We start from the raw sequence: 22,088 nt of genomic DNA, 5'->3' as shown, positions 1-22,088 counted from the left end.
AGTGAAAAAAGAATCCTCCCAGGGAAACGATCTGGACGAGTCAACACCAGGCAGGGTGCACAACTGGGAAACAAATGGTGTTTCCAAAAGGACCTCAGTCATACCGCCCACCTCACTGCGTGGCTACAGGACAAACAACCAAGTCAAAGAACTGGGGTGTGTTCAAGCTGCTAAACTGCTTCAGTTCCAGCTAATTACAGACTAACGTTTGTAAACGCTCACCTGAAAGACTTGACCCAATCTAAACAATTCAGGGCAACGCTTTTCAGTCAGTCTGTAAACGTGTGACCTTTAAGAACCTTGCAGATTAAACAAACCCTTTACTGCACAATTATTATCCCATTCTTCAAGTTGAGCTGGTGTTATTGCAGAGCAGTCAGTTAAAATGAAACTCAGGACCAGTTTGAAGATTCATGTAAGCTGCAGCTGCTCTCAGGGGGGTTGAAGCAGACACTGTTTCCAGTGTGAGCAAGTTAATGACTGAGCCGAGGGTCTGGGATGTGTGGCGGTCCTGTTCAGAGGTGACACTGTGAGGCCACCGCCCCTCGGAACAGATTCACTGGAGGGTAATGCTTTTAACACTCTGACACAGTGCACTCTCGTACTGCGGTGTTACTGAGGTGAGAATCCTCCTGAGGTTAGACATGTATGTAGGAGCCATTGATTTATGACCCGGAAGCTTCTCACAGACAAGTCGTGGCTCCTGATCAGCTTTCATCCAACAGGAGCCCGATCCGGAAGAATGAAAGAAACTGTGCAACGCCGAGTTTACTGTCGGCAGTCTGAGCTCCACAATGATGGTCAGAGCCAGGAGTCTCCTTACTCTGTGTAGCAGACCAACATCTCCACATCAAGGTTGCGTCTTTAATTTTCACATTTTGACAATTGTAATCCAAACTTCTTATAATAACATTTAACCAAAGAGGCAGTGGGTTTAAGAGGTGCTTAGGTGAAAAAAAGCATGTTTTACAGCTCAATAACAGATTTGAGTTGTGACTCACAAACTGCAAACATGACAAACATGGAGAAGAGACCCTGAGTGAACCTAGCATGCTCCTGTATACTCGGCTAATTCCTTTCAAATGCAGGGCTCTGTCAGTGAGGGGAGGTGAACATTTGGGTGTCTCTACATTTTCTCAGACATCCTCACATGTGGAGGTGTGCAGCTGCAGGACAGTCAGACGACGTCTCAACCTTCTTGTGGTACGAGCGCTCTGTAATAACTGGAGCAGAATCAAGGGGTTATGTGTACAAACCACTGACAGTGGGATGCGACCCAGGGGCATTCTGCTGATTTGAAGCAGCTGGCTGAACGTTTGGCCCACAGAGAGGTTATGAGAAGACATAAACAGTTCACCCACCAAGCCCATCAGCTTGATTCAACCGCAGCAGCTTCCTGACTTCCTGCTGACCGATTCTGCCAACAGAGCCTCCAACAACGGAACCTCCAACCTCAGGTCCTCGGAATGGCCCTCAATCACCTGTCCCACAGACCCCGAACAGTCCCTCCAATACATCCCCCAGCATAACCTCCAAGAGACCCTCCAACAAAGCCCCCAACAAACCCTCTGAGTGGCCCTCGAACAGATCCCCCAAGAGAACCTCTGAACGGCAATCCAACAGACTCGCCAACAAATCCCTCTACAAATCCTCTGAATGGCCCTTGAGCAGATCCTCCAACAGCTCTCTCCTCCCGATCCTATGAATGCCCCCCCCCCCCCAACAAACCCTCCAACAGATCCATCAAAAGATGCTAGAGCAGAACCCCGACAGGCTCTCTAACAGATACTCTATAGCGGCACCATCCATCTCCTATACCGCTTCATCCCGTTCAGGGATGTGGGGCTGGTCCTGCACAGGAATCTGTCCTGGTACACTTTGCTACACCCGGGACAGGTCTACAGTCCATTTCAGGTCCATTACAGTCAAACCTAATTTCTATCAGTGGCCACATTCAGCCCAATGTGCTCTCCTATGAGTCTAAAACAAAAAAAACATTAGCATGACCAACTACAAATATCTTTATTTCTTTCCATAGTTTGGTGCAAGGAAGCTCTTCATTGATTGGACTATTGTTACATAGAATAGAAAGATTATATCTTTCATTAAGATATCTGGGCAACAACTGTGCCTGCTGGTGCAAAATGTCCTTGTGTTTGTCTATAGCGTAATGTCAGTACGTGTGTGACTTCAGCCCGCATGTTTTCACTGTTCCAGATTTCAAAGCTAATTCTACTTCGCTCTCAATGAGGGAGCGAGCGTTCCTCGGTCTGCTCAGGTCTCATGATTTACTTTTAGGTTGGTGCTCCGTAACGTCATCCCGCAGGCTGAACTGGAAACTCTGGCTGGAAAGTTTTGGCCCTTGGGCCAAACGTTTGACACCACTGCCCAATACTGTCTCTGTGTGGGAATAAATACTCAAACTTGACAAAGTAATCCAAACAGAGGACTTTGTGAGCACGCCGACAGGACAGTGGGCTGGGAGGGCGGTGGAGGAGGAGGAGGAGGAGGAGGAGGAGGAGGACAGGGAGGGGAACCCAGGAAGGGGATCAGGCGTTGGTTTATGTAACCAAGGTCAACTGAAGAAAAACACAATAATCCTTGGTGAGGGCAGAAGCAGTCGGAGCAGCAGGGAGGAGGCTGGCCGAGGAAGAGAAATATGAAAACAAACAGATAAAAGTGGCAGCAGGGAGGCCGGAGCTTCTGGTTTGGCGTGGGGAGGAGTAATTGGGAACAGCCGCCGCCACTTTAAATAGCTGCTGAGCGAGGTGGGATGCGGTCTGGGGTGGGGGGGAGGTGGGGGGGGGGGGGGGGGGGAGTGGACTTCACACCACAGGAGGAGGAAACTCAGAGTCCAGGAGTCATTGTGCAGTTCAGATGAAGTGAAGCAGATAATCTCAAAGGATTCAGTGATCTTACTACAGACGGGTCTGTTTGTTCTCCTGTACATCAGCGGTGGGAAGAAAAGCGACCATGCAGTCATCCAGCGAGAAGAAACACACGTCAAGGCTACATGTTCTTCTATGAAACCAACTGCAGAGATGATGGGAAGGTTTGTAAAATAAGAATATAAAAAGAAAACGGACTGAGAACATAGTTACAGCCTGTATTCACCTGAAAGGGTTAAACATTGAAGTAGTTTTCCAGCTGAATGACTGAAAATAGTTGGAACATGACGACCAAAAGTCAAGATTAAAAATCGTGTGCTTGTAAAACAAATAATCAGCTCAGCAACACTGTTGGGATATAAGGTGCTCACCTAAACTTACCTAGGCTCCAGCTCAGACCTCAACTCCAAAGAAACTCGAAAAGAAGCTTTTTAAAAACTTTCAGAAACATTTGGGTATTTAGAAGAAATACGACATTGCGATACGCCAACTTAAGATAGACGAACATGAGCAGTTCACAATACAGGGAATAAACCTTCAGGCTTTCAGAAAGCACTGACCTTATCCTGCAGACACTGCAGGGGTCGGTCCACACAGTTCACACAAGGCTGCAGCCACCACTCAGAGTTACACCTCCTACCAACATGCTCTAGTACACAAGCTCATTTAAGAGGTGCAACAACAGTTTTCTGTGGTCTGTGGAAACCAGGACATTGTGTCCTCCGGACCAAGACTCTGACCGAGCGATCAGACCGTCTCGTTTACATGAAGACTGAGTGAAGTGATCAGACAGAATATCCTCCCAATCAGTCAGTGGTTCAATCCCATAATGCTTTGTGGCATGAACACATGATCCACATCCAGCGTCACCAGGAAATATCAGCTGGACAAGTGGAGCTGGAAGAGACCAGACGATGTCGTTGGTTCTGTGATTTGTCGGCATCATTGGTGCGGTACCACAACCTTTATCCTCAAATCTCCTTCTTCTAACCGTCACATTGTACCGTGACGTAACAGACCAGTGAAGACTCAGACCAGACCAATGAACACCAACTCCTCCAATCAGAGCCAAGATCGAATGGGATCCGATAGAAATGTTTACATGATGTGATTTGAATGGGGTTGGCGTGTAATCTGATTACTTGTGGTCAATGCAACTGCAGTTACTGTTGTTATATACGGAAAATATCACATGTGCTATAAAATAAAAGCAGACAGTTTTGATGCAGTTTTACTGTTTAGTTTCATCTCAGTCCATCAACTACTGTGTTTAACTGTGAAGGTGGTTCATCCAATCACAATCAAGGTAGGCTCCTCCCCTTTGACTCCTCCCACAATCAGGCAGCTCTGCTCTGGCACATGGCACCACGAGAGGAAGTACTTCCTCCTCTTCCCATAGATGGGTTATGTGTGGGCGGAGCCAGTCCAGCTCACACAGACACAGCAGATTCTGAATGTAGCTCCTGGGATCTGATATTGTAATGGAGGAAAATCAAGGAGGAGCTGGAAACTTGAAATACAACATTTTTGGACCAGCGAGACGCGTGGAATTGTTGAAAAGCTGGATAATATGACCTCTTTAAAATTGAGGCTGAATGGCTCTATAATTAAGGCGCACGTTCACGCCCCTATCGCATTGAAAAGAAATGAGAATGTCGAGATGAGCTCATGAAACTCCGTCTACAGGTTTCACTTATGAGCGCGGGCTCTGCCTGCAGTGTTCGCCGTTTTCCACAATGAGCCCAACATTCCTGACGTTGGATTATCAGCATGTGACTCCTCAGCAGCGGCTATTGGCAGGGAGCGCTTCCTCTCTTCAGCACCTGCTCATTACAGGATGAGCTCACAGAGACACTCTCCCCACACCGACATTCGACTCACAGCAAAGTGATGCAATCAACTGTCGACTTGCCGGCAGAAATAAAAACTTTCCTGTCGACGAGAAACAGAGGCCCCGTTTACACGACGACGTTTCATGTGACAACACCTAATCTATTAAAAAAAAAAAAAGGAGTGTGTTTACAACGATGTAGTTAGTCTGCCGGGCCACGGCAGGGCGCTGTTGCGTGATTTTGTAATGAAACCACACAGACATGTGAGCAGAGAACAATACAAAATAAACGTGTAAAAAATGGAGAGTACCCGACATCCTAGTGGACTGATGACGCATTAGATCAGGGTGTCAAACATGCGGCCCGGGGGCCAGAACCGGCCCACCAGAGGGTCTAATCCGGCCGCCATGTGAGTTCTTTTTTTTTTTTTTAAAGTATAAACATGAAAACTGACAGAGGCTGATCTAAAAACACTCGATTGGCAAAAATGACATTCAAAACTGCCCTTGGTCAGAATTTATTAATGCGTCTGTGGAGGTCACATAACACAACACCTTTCACAATAAAGGTCTCCAATTTATGTGAAGTGATACTTTAGACACGTAAACTCAAAATTTTTTTCCAGATGATGACAAATTGTTTTAATCCTGAATAAAAATATGATATAGATACAGATATTGTGGGGGGGATATTTTTTTTTGCAAATAAAATATCTGATTAACTTTAATATGTATATTTCAGAATAGACTGGCAAATTCTTGCAGTTCCAAAAGAATCAAAAGAAGGAAAGACTTTGACATTTGTCCATATCTGCAGTTTAATATGTTACGTTTGACTTGTTGGGCCTCCAGAGGTCAGATCAGGTTGATGTGGCCCCTCAACTGGAATCAGTTTGACGCCCCTGCATTAGATGGTATCAGGAATGAGTCTCAACTATGAAACAACTATTAAACTATTAAACTACAGCTTCGTATTGAGTGACGAGAGGCAACATCCACCCTGAGTAACGCTGCAGCGAGTAAACTGTTGGGAGACGAGCGTGTCTTCCAATAAGGTTTCCAATAGCGTGTGAACTCCCAGCATGGCAGCATCACTCCTGCTTTCCAAGTGAAGTAAAACCAAGTGAGAACACTCAAATGCTAAAATGTGCATTGTAAAAAAAAAAAGAAAAAAAAAAGTCCACTTTCAAAACTGCTGAAAGCTGAACCAAAGGCAAGGCAAACATATTTCACACACACAAGGCAATTGACAGTACTTCACAAAGAAAATACAGAAATCTATGAAAACAAGGTGATTGATAAAGGCACAAAATGGAGAATAGAAGAAAGCAAAAAAAGAATTTTAAGCCGAAGGTAATAAAATGAGTAAAATGTATTTTGTTGAATGGAAAGCTTGAGGGAACAATAACTTCCAAAGAACAACGACCTCCTGCTCACTGCATGGTGACGATCCACCTTGTTCATCCACGGTCTCCCGTCGTTAATGTTTATAGTGTCCAGTTATCTGCACGCATGTGTTTGTAGTGGCATTCCCACAACAAACAACAGCAGCCACTAGTGGCCCAACATGAAAACTACACCGTTTTTCAACAGACATTTTCAGAACGTTGCCGTGTAATTAATTGTAAAACGTCTCTGAAACGAATATACAAAAAAAAAAAAAAAAAAGCATTTACATTTGAAACGTCTTGTAAACAGGTCACCGCTTCGCTTCCACACAACTTCCACTAGTGGGCGCTGGAGAGGCTGAGACGGCAGTACTCGAGTAAACTCCCTGCAGTGAGCCAGACGTGGACTTTTGTTTGGAGGAAATAGCGTCTCATTAAAGGAGAGTTTGACAAAATAAAAGGCTTCGTGTTCAAATGACAATCTGGTTGTGTTCCTCTCTCCTTTCAAAGAGCCGGCCTTAGTTGAGGGCTGCTGGTTGAAAACAACCATTTGTTTCAGCGTAAATCACCGTTCCATAAACAGAAGTAAAGAGAAGTTTTCCTACCTGTAGACGCTCAGTGGACTTTTCCTTCCATGACTCGGAGGAGGACTGGGAGAAACCTGGAGAGACAAGCAGGCAGGAATCAGCACAGGGCATTTTTACAGCTCTCTCTCTCTCTCTCTCTCTCTCCCTCTCTCGCGCTCTCTCTCTCTCTCTCATAAAGCACAAAAGGTCTGTGAGGAGCCATAATGTGGAAACAAACGATGGTAAACGCACAAGCAGCTGAAAAATGCAGCGAGCGCCAACTATTTGCAACGGCTGCCATGTCGTCTTAATTCATGTAGCGCAGGTGAGAGCTTCCGCTCTGCAGACAAGCACGCCATTGTTCGGACCGACAAAGAGCCGGCTGAGCACTGAGCGACTGGGCAGACCGCAAAAAGTAGAAAAGTCACCTTTTAAAGGGCGGACAAATGGCTCCTACAGAGTGGGGCAACGTCAACGACAAACACCACTTTCACACCCCCACTCCACCCGAAAGCAGCAGGGGAGAACAGCCCCCCCCCCCCCCCAAACGCCCAATCAGGACAGACGGCGGAGGTGAAGATGGAGGAGTTGAGGATCTCAGAGTTCATCCAACATGGACAGAAAACACTGAAGTCCTCCACAGGAATGATCAGGTTCTTTTTTCCCTCGATACGCCAAAGGAAGTTGTTCCTGCCCGTGGAAGCTTTTAATTGGATATGGAAGAAGACTCCTTAGTTTTAAATGAATTTATTATTTAAGAAATAAATTCTCTCTATCCAGAGAACCTGTAGGACAAATAATCCCTGCTGGGCTTGTTCTTAAACTATTCAGATTCTGCATCAGGAAGGTGATTAATGGATGATAAGTCTTTACAACTGACATTGTTATTTCTTCATACCTATGGCTTATGAAGTTAGGTGTTTTTGTTGTTATTTTTAATTAGCTGAATGGCAACCTAACTGGCATATTGGAAAATATCTCATCATAATCCACAACAACAAGAGAGAGTTGTCCTGGATAAAGTAAATAAACACACAAGCTGCACAGATCAGAACCGTCTTCTTCTACAAAGTGAGCAGCTCCCCACAGGAAGCTCGTCCTGAAGCCACCTCCCAAAGGTCAGTCGTTGTCCGGCCCATTTGGTCACCAGCGTGTTTAAATTTAGTCGAGCCTGCAGTTCTGGATTATCCAATCTGCTCTGGAAAGCCCACGTTTGGTCCCTCTCTCACGGCTCCTTTGCTCTGCCCCCGGGCCGGAATTTGTCGGGTCTTGTTCACAGTTCAGGTGAAAAGCTGGCTTCCTCTTCCACCCGGACTGTGTGAGAGTGAAGCCTGCGGCCGAGCCAGTGGAGACATGTTGGCGGTGCAAAGAGACAGAGAGGAGTTGAGGTGAGACTGATGTGCCGGGAGGACTGATGTCACAGGAAGAGGAAGGACCGCGCTCCGATGTTTGTTCCTCTTAATCCGTTTCCCATTGGAGGATTAGTGTTGATCGGGATCACACGGCGCTTCGTGGCGTGGAGCAAACAGGCAGCAGACGAGCCATCAAAGGTCCTGCAGCTCCTTTAATGCCACATCTTCAAACAAACACCAGGGCAAAGGCAGTAGCTGGATGTAGAAACAGGTAAAGACGCAGACACACCCAGCGGCCGTATTCAATTCTTGATGCTTTTCTCTCTGGCCAAGAACAAACCAAAAAGGTCTCATATTGTGCAAAATTCACTTTATAATGGTTTTCCAACAGTAATATGTGTCTCCATAGCCTGTGCATGACGCCCCAGAAGTGAAGAAAGTCCATCATTTTTAGCTGATTCAGAGATTTTGCCGTCAACTGGGAAACATCATCCCCTCAGGTAACATGTTGACCTCTGACACCGACGTGGAACTGTTGACAAACTGTATGACATGGGACCTTTCAGTCAACAGGTGACACCGTGTCCACTCAGTTGAGCCACAGCATGGAAAAGTAGTCCTCCTTCCCCCCTCAAAGACAAACACCAACAGAACTGACATCACCTCTAATAAACGACGCGACTGGGAGCTGTGAGTCGATTCACTGGGAGGAGGGAACCACTGCTCACTAAGATCACCTGCTCACTGCAGCCTCACCACAACCAGAGCAGCTGGACCACAGAGTTCACTTACAGAGGCTGAATCTATTCCCCTCAGGACCTCAGAAGACGGTGCGATCGTCTTTCCACACCCCTGTGACACAACATCCCTCCGTTACGGGACATGATGGATCCTCACCAATTTCAGACGTGTGACCAGTTTTAAAGTCCTACAAATTAATACAAACAAGATTTTTTTTTTTTTGGTCCATTATGGGGGCGGCAGAGTTGTACAGCAGTTGGCACCTTAAAGCATGAAGGTTCCTGGTTGGTACCCGCCATGCATGTTCTTTCTGTGCCACTACAGATTTTCTTTGGGTACTCTGGTTTCCGCGCACAATCCACAGACATCCACGGTGAGTTGAAGGTAAGAACGATCGTCTCCCACACAAACCTCGTCTGTTGTCAAAGCAGAGGTCGTCTTCTGAGTCCACAGGGGTCGGGGGGGGGGTCTTCTGTTGGTGCTTGCCGTCGTAAGTAACGGTGCTGAGGGCCTTTTGACCACAGATTTGATAGTTATTGAATGTGTCCTGAATGCAGCAGCTTTACTCAGTTGTAACATGTGACAGTGTGAAAGCACACCGTCTGTTCTGATACAGGACACTGGTCAGAGTCCCATAAAGAGGAGAAAGACGTCAGCAACAGGAGCAAACAGAAACACGTCCTTCAAAGAATCTAAAACTGTCACAAAGAGAACGCTTCTCACGAGAGTACAGACTTGAGACGGAGCCACTCTCGGGCAGAAACACTGTTGAAACTGGCGTCACTCTGGTAAACACGGTCCGGCCATGGTGCTGGGGTTGGTTCCTTCTGCATTCTGCCCGTTGTGTGGAGCTGGAGCTTGTTCATATCCCCAAACACATCAAAACAGGCAGCCCTTCACGGGAGGAAATGACACAGCGTCACCAAAAACCAACAGTGCCACCATTCCTGAGGTTGTTAAGCTGCCGGTCTGAAAACTACCACTGACAGTGGACCTTTGGCCACGGCTGCTCTGTAATTAAATGCCAGAGAATTCTGTGTTTTTCCTTGTCTGCTCCTTGGAAAATACAGCCGGGCTCTAAATATGTCTGCTGCCCTGCCCTCCCAGGCCTGATGCCCTCCTGTTCCATTCCTCATGCCACATCTGGTGGGCCCACCTCAGACTGGACAAAAGGTTAAAGCCACAAACCGTCATGGGACGTGTCGTCAAAGTGGACAGAAACATGCTGGCGGTGGGATCGTCTGGAGCCAGAGGTAAACGTGTCACCGCTTCCAAACGCTCCAACTTTGTTTTGGAGATGTGACGAGTCAGCACATCGTTGACAAGGAATAAAAACCTACACGCAAACACTCCCAGTAGGTTGAACATGCTAATGGAACGGAGGTCTTCCTCTCCGAATCTAAAATTTAAACTGGGATGTGTTTTTTTTTTTCCCTTTCCCGTTTCTTCATGTCGTCCAGCAGGGGTTTCAGAAGTGGAGCAGCTCGGCAACTTTGACCTTTGACCTTCATTTTCATGCTTTTTTTTTAGTTTCCGACTTTCACCATTGTATCCTAATCTTGTACATTGAAGGAGTGTTCCAGTTTGAGGATGATCTTGTGAGGAAGCGTACCTTCCTGTCTGGATTGGACGCTCTGTGAGGGAGGAAAAGACGTGGCGTCTGGAGAGACGAAGGTCACTGCAGGTGGAACAGGCTCCCCGCAGAGAAAGATCAGTGCGTCGGTGCTGCACTGTGAAGCTACAAAGCAGTTTTGGTTTAGAAGTTCAGGTGCAGTGCAGCAAATGCTTCAGAAAGCTTCGGCTTGTTTTTCTCTGTTCAGGCGGAGACGTTGTGAAAATGCTGAGCTCTGGTACTAAAAAGCCCGTAATGAGATTTCCACCCATCATCCCCCCTCTTCCAACAGGATTCAAACTCTCTACACACACTTCACCTCTGCCGGGTGGGCGGCACCCGGGAGCAGTCGGCCTCGTCTGGTTGGTCGATGGTGTTGATGTGCGGAGCATGAATGCATCGTTTATCTCTATGAAAAATGTATATTGTGCACATCAATATTGCAGCGGCGATAAATTTGGCCCACCACGTCTGCAGCCGGTAGATTTATGACAATCTGCTTCTTGGTCCGTCTCTTCCTCTCCTCCAAACTCAAACCACAACATTAGAAACTCTCCACCTCCCAGTCTGGATCTGCAGGGTTCTTCCTGTTTAAAGGAGCTTCTCCTTTCCACCTCGGCTCATGTGGGGGGTTTTTTTTTCTTTGTAAAAAGTGCCCTCAGACGGTTGTTTTGTTTGGCGCTACATAAATAAAATAGAATTGAATAAACACATATTAAATTATGCAGCTCTGCTGCAGTGAGCTAATGGGCACGTGGGGAACTCTGGAAGCCGTAATGAAGGAGACTTACTGGGATTGTCTTCTCACAGTGAACGAGACGTGCTCGGTGGAGGCTTCATTTATCTGCATCGCCATGTTTTCCTAATGCCATGCAAAGGGACCAACTCATTCTAATGTGACAACAGCACATGGGAACTGTGCCCCCCCCCCCCCACTCTAAAAGCAAAAGTCCTTCAAGAGGCTTTGAAGCTTCTCATAAATACGTCTTAAACTCGCTCTTGTAGTCATGACTGCGTATGAAACGTTTGGGAGAATAACCTCTTATAATAACCTCGTGCTCATCAAATTAACGGCTCAAAGCTGAGAACGTATTATTATATAAAAAAATAATAAATAGCCTGATGAGTTAATATGCAAACCAGACTGCAGGGGTGAAAGGTTCGTCTACAAAGCAGAACGTAGTGCTACTGTTCATCAACCACAACCACTGTGTTCATTTCTCACTGCAAACTGAACTCTGAGGACGAAGTCGCTGCTTCAGAATGGTAGGAAATACTACGTGGACTTGATTTCACTGGGACAGAACCAGCCGTCTCCAGGCTGACGGTCAGTGGACGTCCCCAGCTAAAGCCTCATCGCCCCAGAAGCCCAACCGGCCTCTGTCAGTCCCAGACAATCCAAAGCAGAGGTTGCATTAAATGCTTGATGATTCTAAAGCAAACCGTTTCCGTGAACTTGTGCGTGGACAGAGAGGTTCAGTCCAAAGTGTCTCTGCCGCCTGCTGGGGGGGTTCTGGTGTCACCCGGCTTGGACCCAAACCTCGTGAAAGCGAGTCGCTGGAGTCCAGCTGGAGGTTTGAGGTGTGGTTGAGGCCGGCGCAGTGGTGTAGGGGCTGGAACGCTTCCCTCGTTGTTTGGCTCAGGAGCCTTTTTGCATCAGATGGGAGTTTGCATGTTCTCTCCATGTGTGTGTGTTGGAGTTTCCTTCCACAGTCCAAACAGGAATTTGAGGTGAAGCGGTGGTTTGTTTATTTGTCCTGGACTGGCGACCTGTGCCTGGTCATTCTGCCTTTGGAGGAACAGCAGCAGCAACACCGAGATGGACAAAGCAGTTCAGGAGATGGGTGAAGGGAAGTCATTGATTTTGGAGAATTACAAACGTCTAATCCATGGTTAATGACTAATAACAACACAACAAACAAAGAGCCTGACGGAAAGATTGGAAACGTGTTTTCCTTTAAGCTCCAATTCAGATGCAGTTCCTACTTATTTCAAAGTTCAAGGTTTAAAAAGCAGAGTGTGGGTTTCCTCTCAGTCCTTGGATTGGACATGAGGACAGGTTTAACCCAGGGTGGTGGTGGTGGTGGTGGTGGTGGTGGTTGAGCTGAAGGGGTCAGTGCTCCTCGTCCAACCCGACTCTGTGACCTGCCGGCTCCCACTGGACTGGAGGTGACTTATACTCCAACCATATTTTCTTTCTTTCTTTCTTTTTTTTTTTTTTTTTAACAAACAGATTGAAAATTGGCAGAAAGAAGAGAGGACGAGCCTGCGACTACGACGCCACGGATGCTACACAGCGAGGACACAAACCCATGAAGCATGCACTATTTAATGCAGCGGGTCAAGTCAAGCCACAAAAATCCGGACAAATCTGTGCAACAGAGCGCAGCGTCAGTAAAAATAGAAAAAAAACCAAACCTGAATTAATCCGTACAGAAAGGAAGACTTGTTCATGCAAAACTGACGTGTTTGAAAGTCAAGTGGTAAAAATGTTCCTCTTGTTGATTTGCATCTTTATTCAAACACAACGCCGAACTAACAACGGCCTGTTTTTACTTTTTTTTTTTTTTTTTCCCATCCTTCTGTACAGAAACTCACAACATGACCAGTTTTCTTCCACTGCATCCGCCCAAAAGCAGCTCCACCAATCACAGCTGACGCTGCTACGTCCACACGTGTTGGAGGATTGGGAATTATCAGCTCACTGCGATCAGACCCCTTCAAATCTGATGTGGGGACATAGAAATAAATAAATAAACAGTTTGCTTCACCATCACTCACACGGCAGACGGGAAACGGATATTTCTTCATTATCATTAAATACACAAAGACAAACCACAAGAGGACAAAGTGCTACAAAATCAACAACAAAGAAAAAAAAACAAATCTGAAGGATCTGAACAAATATGCCATTTGGGAAAAAAACCTAACAAAAACAAACAGAACGTCCTGAATGTACACTGCACTGCTGTTTTAACAGTGTTTTGACATAAAAGCGTATGACCACATCAGCCACTTGTCCCACAGACTCAAACAACTGTTGAGTGTGAATCAACTTCAACGCTGAGATCATGACAAACAGTGAAAAGTCGGGGGAAAGCTACCACGAGGACCTCAAACCTGTATTTGTGGAGCTCAATAAGAATTTAATATATTCAAACATGGGCCTCCTTTAAGTATTGCCGCCCACTAAAGCATGTTTTATGATCGACGCATCCAAGTGGAACAATGACGTCATATTAGCAGCCCCGCCCCCTCGCAGGGCCATTCTCAAGCAGAACAGTTCTAATTCGTGCCCCTCCAAAATGGGTCCAACTGCACAGACGGAGACGTGTGGGGGGAAAATGGCGACGCTGAAGAGGAGGAGGACTGACGGTTTTTTGTTTTAAAGAGACGAGAAAACATGGTCGAGGAGAAATGGACCCACAGAGACACTGACGACTCAAGATTTCACTCTGTTGTTGCCGACATGCTGGAAAATATCCCAGAACAAAACAAGGGACGCATTGAAACTGAGGGTTCATCCACACGACGAGGAAAACGATCTTCTTTCTCCCCAGCCTTCTCTAAAAAAAACCTTTGAACACGAGGCTTCAGAACATGTAGTACACATTCCAGGCCTTTAGGGGTGCTGTGACAACAAACACACCAAAAACTCACAAGAAGACACATAGAACTTTAGAGGTAGATTATTGCTCATAAACCTCTATAGAATTCTAGTTCTATAAGTCTATGGTCGCTCTTCCAGCTGTTAGCATCATGTAGCTTCTGCAGCTCCACCAGAGCTTCAGTCAATGATTGTTGTGGTTATTTGATGACATCACAGACCGCCGTGGGAGGAGAGGGGGGGCGATTACATCATCTATACGAGCCGGGGTTTTAAAATTTCCCCACTCTGGGACCAGTGTTAAAAAAAAAAAACCTGTTTTCACACTTCTAAAAGTGCCTCATGTGGACGACAGGCCAGAAACATCTGGTTTAGCTGAACCGGCTTCCTGGTGTGGACGAGCGCTTAAAATGTACCAAGTGTTTTATGAGGCTGCTCAGTCAGACGTATTGTAGCTGATGGCTCATTTAGAAATCAAACACAGATAGACGTGTTTTTTGTTTGTCACACTTGTTCAATAACGTTACCTGCATTAAAAAAACATGTTGAATGTCAGATTGGCGTGTCAGCCCTGTATTTTCTCTCCAGCAGACCTTTCCCAAGCTCATTACCCCCTGTGGTGTGAGGAACAACTCTTTACAGGCATTCAGAGCTGATCACCCGTTGGTGTTGAGTAGAAGAAGTCCACTACTGCTACTCTACTCCGAGGCTAGACATGTGTTGGCGATACACTGCCCCCTGCAGTTTGGGAGCAGACGCCACGCCGACTATAAACGCCACAGGCGTCGTCTCGTGCGGATTCCGCGCATCACGGCGGTGCAGGAAGCGTAATCCGGCCTTCTCCTGAGCTTCCTGTTGTCTCATTAAAGCTGCCCACATCGTCACTGAGGTCTGATTGTTGACTCAGCTGGAGATGGACTGACCGAGCCGTTCACAGAATGTAATTAAAAGGATCCGTTGGTGGACTTGTGGTCATGACTGATGGGAATCTGTCAGGAGATGGTTTGTGTGTGGAGGCTTTTCACCTGTAATCAGCTTTACTCCTCAAATCAAAACCATTATTATTATAATTCTTCGCTTCACAAGCAACAGTGCAATTAAAGGTTTATTAAATACAGCTTAAAGAAAAATAAGCCTCACCAAAATCATTGCACTTTACATGAAATGTCCTTAAATGATGTGACCAAGTGAACATCACAGTCCCACTAATGAGCAGGGGAAGGAAATGAGGCCACTGTGGTTTCACTGCCGTCTACGATGCAGGGCACCGGGTCATGTGGTTGTAGTAGTAATCACTTTGTGGGCAACAATCAATAGGGAGCTCAGCGACAGTGTGGGATCAATACGGAGAGGAGTGTCGGGGGTCATCGGGGTTTGATCACATCCTCCCTGTGCCCCGCGGCCGGCTGGAGGCCTTTTATGGCCTCACGGGCGCTTTCCCTCGGCTTGGCTTCCTTCACGCTGGAGCACAAAAAAAGAATGAGGGAAAGATGGGATCACTCTTCCTGTTAGAGAGGGACCGCGGGATGAGAGCACGCAGCACTTTGGGCCTCTTTGTGGAGATTATTTCACAGGACTGGTCTTCCGTTTCACTGACTGACCGTCTGACCGCAGGAGCTTCAGACACCTCAAACCCTGCATTCAGATCACACTGGACACAACTTCCTCTTTGCTCAAACTGTAACCAGAGTAATGCTTTGGTCCATTTCATCCTCTCAAGTAATTGTAAGAAACAAACGGTTTATTTCGACTGGTGTCACCACGTGAGCTTCTGCCTGGACCTCTTGGCAGCAGCAACTCCAGCAGGACCTTTGCTTCCTGTTGTTGCACCTCGGTGACCACCAGGTTTGCTCTTCCGCCGTCAACTCGTCCGCAATAAGCTGCGACTCGCGGTTCTCCACATTGGAGCAGCAGCAAGCACACAGCGGCCGATGGCCAGGGCTCTGCATGGACTTGTTTGGATTCTTCTCCACTGGGAGTGGCGAGCACAACACTTCCTTTAAGTCCACGATGGCCTCGTGGCTAAAGAAGGGCCAAAAGTAGGACTCTTATTCTGCTGGAGTTAAGGTTAACTCTGCATCGCCTCTCTCTGGCGTGTTCACATGAGGCTGCAGTACTTTCCACTCTCACAGCTTCATCTGCAGCCACTCGCTGTCTTGTCTTGGTTGACAGGGCGGTTGAGCCCTGGCAGGTTTGGCTTCACACCCACTGGGATCTATTCTCCCAAGAGTCTATTCTCCACCCTAATTTTCCTCTAATTGGTGCTGTGCATGGATCCTGACCACGTGGGGGGGAGGGTGCGTCATATAATCCCTGCATGAACAGCAGTTTAAAGCCTCTCCCAGTTTTCCTAAGTAGCAGAAGTGAAGGGTATCGCTGATTCTGCCTCCGTCAACGCCTTCCACCTGAGCCTGGCGGGAAACCTTGATGCTCCACTTCCTGTGGACGAGTTGACCTCCCCGGTAAACGCACAGAGAAGAAGAGTAGTCCAAGCATTGAGGGGTGTAACATGAGCTCATTGTCGGTGAAGGTCATAGGATGGATAACGACCCTGAGCTCCTGCAGTGGAAACAATGTAGTAAGTGTTTGTGTAAAACACGGCAGTAATGTGAAAAACAGGGGGGGGGCTGCAGGAGCCGTAAAACTTTAACGGCTGATCATCGCTCCTGCTGAGGGACACTGGAGGTAAACCTGCACACACACACATTCAACAATCCTGGATAATAAGGGGGTTTTGCTTCGTTTTTCTCTCTTTTTTTCCAGTGGACTGCAGCATGTGTTCAGTTTCCATTGTGCCACTGTTTTACTGCTGCTTCGTGAGGCGCTCCACACCGCACTGCATCCAAACGCTCCCCAACATCACCGCATCTCAGGAGACCATTATCTCATTTAATTGACTCAGAATGGAACACAGAAAACATCTTCATCGACGTAGGAAATGGTAACTCTTCAAATGTGACGGCAGCCATGTTGACCTCTGTGTAGAAGAACAGTCTTGAAGAGAGAGACCGTCTCTGCCGTCTGTTCTTTTTGTTCTTTTGCTGGCAGACCGTTTGTTGAAATCTACAACTTGAATCCTTCTCGATTTGAGCTGATCGTCTGATGATGCCCTCTCGTCTCACTGTGTGGCGAGGGCGGTAACGTCTGCACCGTCGGGTGTAGCCCAGCATCCCTCAGGGACATCTACATCACCAGATGCATGGATGGAGCCACCTGCACCGTCCCTGACCACCCCCACCCCGCACAGGAAGTGCTCAGCCTCCTGCCCTCCTCAGACTGAGGAACAGCTCCTGCTGCTGCTGCTGCCCACTGGGCAATACTGTGTACATTATTATTTTTCAAACTTAATGTATTATACTTTCCCTTAAGCTCCATTTATTGTATTTAGAGTTCTTTTTTTAATCTTTATCCACCTTATTGTTTGGCACCATGATCTGGGAAAGTGTTGCATTCTTGTGGCGTCCCGTTGTTGAGTGACAATAAGAGGAGTGGGAGTGGACCTGCCTTCTCTCTCTGAGCTGGATCAGATCAGCACACTCACACTGAGCTGGACGACGGGTGAATGGATGTTGGTTTTCCGAGCTGGATCCATTCCAGGCCTTTCCTCTGATGTGGGTAATAAAGTTGCATTAAAGCTCAATGAAACATGGTTTGAACCACACTGAGGAAGTCGCTGATATTTTATGTCCCCGATTTAACCGAGACCAAACCGTCATAAAGCTCAGCACAAAGGAAACCATCATGTTCAGGCCAACATCTGGGAATATCACAGATTAAGCAACGTCACATCTTTGTATTTATAAAACAACGACTGAAGTACAAACTAAGCTGATTTAAAGACAGTGATTTGACCTTACAAGCATTCAGCCGTTCAGGTTTTATAATCCTATTATGTCAGAGGTTAGTCATTTGCCCATAATTACAGTTGTTTTTTTGTGCTTTTAGGTGTGTTTGGACTAAACCTGCAAGCGTTTTCAGTGATTTTCCACTGAAGAACATCATTCTGGATTTGCTACAAAGTGTTTTTGTGTTTTTTTAAGATGCGTTTTCTTTTCCAGCCAGTTATCATCTACTCTGTCATTAACTTGAATTAACGGGGTTTTGTTTCGTTTTTTTAAACACGACGATTCCTTCCTTTGTAAGATTACTCAGTCAAAGATAAGCTTGTGAATAATCCACATCTCATCACTGCAGTGGTAGATAAAAAGCACCAGGAGTGTGTGAGCAGAGGGAGGCACAGTGAACAGTCCTGAAGACGTCACGTTCACCACATCCAGCACCTTTCCCTCATGATCACACTTCCAGTCAACACGTTTTCTTATGTCTGCATTCACAAGGGAGCTTGTTTGAGTTGTAAGGCGGGCCTTACACACACACACACACACACACACTTCTTCACGCGCCCACAAACAGAGGCCTGGTTCATTTGCAGCCAGATTAAAGCTTCCGAGGTGGAGCGGGTGGAAAAGATTATTCTTGGTAAGCAAGAAAAAAAAAAAGCCCTAAGCCATCCATTAATAAGGCGAAGAGAGTGTTATTTATGAACGTGGCCTCGGGGCTCGTTGGCCCACACAAGACACACTCAGTATTTTCAGCGCGGAGCATCCAGAGCGGTGACTCTGCGGCTCCCCGCGAGGCGCAGACCTGTGGCACACCGTGTACTCGCTGGCTTTTCCACCTCAGGATTACGACACGCCGGGAGAGGAATGGAAGCAGAATTTCAGATCAGCTTATAAGGAATGTCTGAATCAAAGCCTTGTAAATCCAAACCGGCGAGGGCTGCCGCGCAACACTGAGCCCGAGCAAGGCTTAGCGGCAAAAGGTTGCCGGGAAACGGAGCGGACTTACAGGGCATTCTCTCTCACACACACACACACACACACACACACACACACACACACACACACACACACACACACACACACACACACACACACACACACACACACACACACACACACACACACACACACACACACACACACACACACACACACACACACACACACACACACACACACACACACACACACCACTACATGAACGTGAGGATAACGGAGCCCTGTGACCTCTGACCCTGAGGGAGTGTCAACCCACCGGAAGTGTCTTCACGAGGCCACATGATGGACTGACCTCACGTTAGAGCTGCACGATGTAACAACTTCTTCATCATCATCATCATCATCAGTATCAGTATCAATCTAATTTAAGTTTCCGTACACAGTCGTGCTCAGATGAATCCTCCTGCACTCCATCGTGCTCATTTCAACATCTAACCTGGAGACGACGGGAGCCAAGAACTCGAATCAAGAAAAAAAGGACAGAAAAAAAAAAAATAATGGGCTCAAAGAGGTGAGAGCTCCACTTTCTCCTGCGGCGGCAACGACAAGCACAAACCACCTGAGTTCCCAGCGTTCACAAGCAACGAGCCACCTGAAACTGTCTTCAGAAAGGTTCTGTGTAATCTGAAGCTTCAGCCTGCAAGGTTTTCCCGTCTGTTTCAATTCAACACAGTGAGGTGGAACTTTCATGTGTTCATGTGGCAACTTGACAACTTGTTGCTCGTGTTCATTTTCCCTGGACACGTCTGCCTCTCTGTTTTAGTACAATGAGCCAAAGAATCCCTTTCTTATAGAAACATATATGAAATCGCTTGAACAATAATCAGAAAATAATCAACATTTTATTTCAAAGTGATTCTGGGGATTCTTTGTGAGCTGCAGTTCAGTTTGCATACCCAAAGCCGGGACCCGGTAAGACCCTGTTCCAGACCCCAGGACCACTGTTCTGGACTTGTAGAGCCCACCAGCAGCGGGCTGAGGTCCTGAACCTTTAACACGCCTGTCCTACATTCATCTCTGGCTTTCCATAGCAACCCCCTTTTCCCAGGACAGAGCCCCCCCCCCCCCCCTCCCCCCACAGCTTTTAAATGGGGTAAAGGCGAGGGCCGGCCCATTTCAGGGGAGCGGGCTGAAGATAAAGGCCGTTTCTACGGAAACTGAGTGTTCAGTGTTCTTTCATGGTTGCCACTTGGCAACAGTTGACTGTCGGTATTTCAAAACGCTGCTTTCCGAGCTTGCCTGCGTGCCACCGACACACACACACACACACACACACACACACAGCAAGTGAGGAAAAAAAACCCAGATTTGCGGTTAGCGTCGGTGCAGCAGATGCATTGTTGCTTCTGGAGTCAAAAAGCCGGAGCTGTCTGACATCCCAGAGCTGATATTTCATTTCAAGCATGCTTCGAGGTCCATTCAATTCCAATCCTAATCCGGGATGAATGAGCACCTGTCTGACTGCAGGCGAGCAGCACAAAGCGCTCTTCAGCGGCGCTCCGGCTCAGACTTACTGCTGCCACACATCTCCGCCGCGCACAGGCTGTCCTGCAAACATGTGTCGGGACTTTCAATCCCAAGTTCAGAGCTGCCCGCCCGCCCGCCCGCCCGCCCGCCCGCCTGCCTGCCCACGGACAGATCCAGACAGCCGCCGCCGCTCCATCTCCTCTTCCAGATGGAGGACACGCCCTCTCGTGCCACGCCCACTCACCTGTCTGTCCTCCGAGGACGCGGAGAAGCCGGCTGCCGTCAACACCAGCTGTTTTCCAACTGACACCAACTCTCACACTCCCCGGGCTCCTCCACTCCTCTCGCCCAACCCCCACCCTCCCGCCCGTCTGGCTGGTCTTTTCAGCCTCCTCTCCTCCACCAAACAAAGGAGACACGGCCGTTTTCCCTCCTCCCCTGCAGAGAGCAGGGGAGGAGGGAGGGAGGAGGGGGGGGGGGGGGGGGGGGGGGGGGGGGCTTGGGAGGGGGCTCGAAACCTGAAAAGCACCCAAAACTTTCACAACTCGGCACAGCACAACTTTCCCCACATGCAAAACTCATGCAAAGTGCATAAGAACATGTGTGAGTGTGTCAGAGCAGAGTGCAGGTGCAGTGGGTCACAATGGACTTTACTGACGTTTACCACAGTCAGGGTGCGTTTGATATTTGCACCTTTAAAACGGCGACGTCCCGGCGGATGAGTCCGAGTCCCATCAGCTCTTCCCAGATCCAGGTCACTGAGACAAAAGCAGTGATTCTGCTCTTCTCAGCGTCCCAGAAGCTGAAATAATAAGACAGGAACGTAGAGGCTCATCTCTGCCCACACACACTTCCACAGCTCTTTCCCTTCCACACATGTTTTGGCCGTTTCTCCTCCTTTATCAAGATCAGATCTGCAGCTTTTCCCTAACTTTCACGGTTCTCCGCTCGGAGAGACGCCAAAACACACTCGTCCCACGTGAACAACCAGGAGCAGAAGCGCCGGGTCGCCTGTCAGAACTATTTACAGGTCCTGGATCAGTTTACCCAAGTCCAGCGGAACAATGTGTGCTCTCGGTCTTATTTCACTGAACGTAAAACAACCTGCAAAACAGTCAACAGCATCCGTCAAACTCTTAAATGAACATTATTTCTTTTAATCTGATAGAACTGGGAAGTGAAATCTGAACTCATTCACATCAATCCTGCTTCCTGGAGACTCTTTCTACTCAAACCCTCCAGTGATGTCAGGACGGATTGTCTCAGCACAAGAGATGATATTTGATCTAGAGTTCCCTCTCGGTAAAGAAAACATGGCGATGAAATCCTTGCTGAAGCTCTCAGACCAAACTTCCATCTGAAGCCTTAAACAAGTTTGAAGGGTAGGGGACGTTTTCCGTTGGTCAGGAAACACTCGTGGACACAACAATCTGTGTTGTGTCTCAACAGGGACATCACTCTCTCCAGTAGGACTGCTGCTCATTTACCTTAATGCGAGCAATAAATAGAAAATGTCTCAAGCTGTGAAGAAGTGAAAGAGAGAAGCGGCAACTTATTGTCATTTAAATCTGTATTCTCTCACCGGACGTGTCCACTGATTTTCTGCAGTTCTGGTCATGTATGTCACGACAATATTCAACAGCGATGCTATTCTAAAGGGCTCCGGTTGAGTCCACCACCTCCCTCAGTCCACCAGTGTGGAGGTGTAGAGGAGGCTCCAGGACTGAGCTCCGGGTGAGGGTGCAGGAATGTCCCTGTCCCCTCCTCTGACAAAGCCCTCCTCGTCAGCGTCACC

The sequence above is a fragment of the Blennius ocellaris genome (genome assembly GCF_963422515.1).
Source record: "Blennius ocellaris genome assembly, chromosome: 4".
Taxonomy (NCBI): Eukaryota; Metazoa; Chordata; class Actinopteri; order Blenniiformes; family Blenniidae; genus Blennius; species Blennius ocellaris.
The sequence above is the reverse complement of the archived record's forward strand: the minus strand, read 5'-3'. Positions refer to the sequence as shown.